General features: G+C 34.3%; 1 pseudogene; it reads left to right on the forward strand.

Annotated features, from left to right (window-relative positions):
• The first annotated feature begins 1,589 nt into the window (after positions 1–1,589).
• Positions 1,590–1,686, forward strand: LOC138815706 (U6 spliceosomal RNA; annotated as a pseudogene).
• Positions 1,687–1,986: the final 300 nt, after the last annotated feature.

Here is a 1,986-nt window from a genome sequence, read left to right on the forward strand (position 1 = left end):
TACAAAGCCATAGTAATTTAAACACTTTTGTACTGGCACAAGAAAAGACCTCAGGAACAATGGACTAGAATTGAAAACCCAGAAATGAACCTACAGACCCATAATCATCTAATATTCGATAAAGGTCTAAAAAGATAAAATTGAGGAAAGACAGGCTGATCAGAAAATGGTACTAGCAAAATTGGTTAATCACTTGTTGAAAATTAAGGCTAGATCCTTATATATCACGCTGTACCAGAATCAACTCCAAATGAATCAAAGACCTCGGAGTCAAAGGAAATACTCTTTAAACATTACCTAGAAAGCCTAGGTCTCCTTGACAAAGGCTGAAATTTTCTGAAAAGAAACCCAGAAGCAAAACAAATGAAAGAAAGTTTGGACAAATGGGATTGCATGCAATTGCAGAGTTTCTGCATGGCAAAGGACATAGCTAGCAAGATCACTAGAAAGCCCACGGAATCGGAGATGATCTTCACTAGCCATACAACCGACAAGGTTTTCATATCTAAAACAGACCTGGAAATCAAAAAAATAAATCCCCAACACAAATACTCAAAGAAAATACTGCCCAATAAATAAGTGGGCTAAAGACATAAAGAGAAACTTCTCTGAAGAGGAAAGGAGGATGACCAATAAACGCATGCAGAAATGCTCAACGTCCCTAGCCATAAAAGAAATGTAAATCAATCAACATTAATATATCACCTCACCCAAGTTAGAATGGCTATAATCAAGAACTCTAATAACAACAGATGCTGGAGGGGATGTGGACAAAAGGGAACCTTAATGCATGGTTAGTGGGAGTGTATTCTTGTTCAACCACTTTGGAAAGTAGTATGGAGGTTCCTCCAAAGACTCCACATAGAGCTTCCCTATGATCGAGCAATCCCACTTTTGGGCATTTACCCAAATGATCACAAACTAGACCATAAAAAAGCTACCAGCACAAATATATTTATTGCAGCTTTACCATAGCTAAGATATGGAGCCAACCCAGATGCCCCTCAGTAGATGAATGGATCAAGAAAATGTGGTATATATATACAATGGAATTCTATGTCTCTATCTGAAAGAATGATATTGCCCCATTTGTTAGGAAATGGAAAACTTGGAAAAAATTATATTAAGTGAAGTAAGCCAGGCCCAAAGTAACATAGGTCCCATGGGTTCCCTTATTAGCAATTACTAGTGTATGTCTGAGACACGCAGAAATTGTTAGATAAGTTGATGTTAGGTGAAATGAACCCGAAAATAAGAATTCAAATTTTTTCCTTTCCTGTAATTATTTCTAACATATTTATAAGATTATTTCTTTGTTACTTTGTATGTCCCTCCCGCATGGTATAACCCCTGTTTTCACTGTATTTGATGTTGGTATAATTTGTGGAGGGGAAGGGAAAAATTTTTTAAAATATGGATACAGGTGGACCTATCAATGTAAGTTTTTTCCATCATAAACACAATTTTACAGAAACAAGATGAATAGCAATTTAGGAAACAATAAGGTTTCCTTGTTACAAATAGGCAACCAAGGATATATGCCTGTCTTAAGATTGCATCATTAATTACTTAAATTTACAGGACACTACATGCTTCAGCAGCACATTTACCCAAATTACAATACAGAGATTAACATGGCTCTTGCACAAGGATGATATGAAAATTTGTGAAGAAATGAAAAACAGTTACTAAACAGTTGATTACAAATATACAAGTGTAATTATACATGTAATTCATAGGAATAAAAGTTAGTTTTACACCATTCAATCTTCACCTTTTTATAAAGGCCTTTACATTGCATAACCTTTATAAAAGTTTTGAAATTAAATAACATTTTCATTTTATCCCAAAGAAATAAAATTCTATAAGGACGTAGGAATTAAAGGAATCTTAAACCTTTTCTATATGGAATGCAATCTGAAAGGACACATTAATGAACCTATATATTATAAAACAATGTCGAATTCAAAGTATTATATCTAGGAG

Source organism: Dipodomys merriami, unplaced genomic scaffold (genome assembly GCF_024711535.1).
Source record: "Dipodomys merriami isolate MVZ:Mamm:240054 unplaced genomic scaffold, mDipMer1.0.p SCAF_66, whole genome shotgun sequence".
In the NCBI taxonomy this organism is placed as follows: domain Eukaryota; kingdom Metazoa; phylum Chordata; class Mammalia; order Rodentia; family Heteromyidae; genus Dipodomys; species Dipodomys merriami.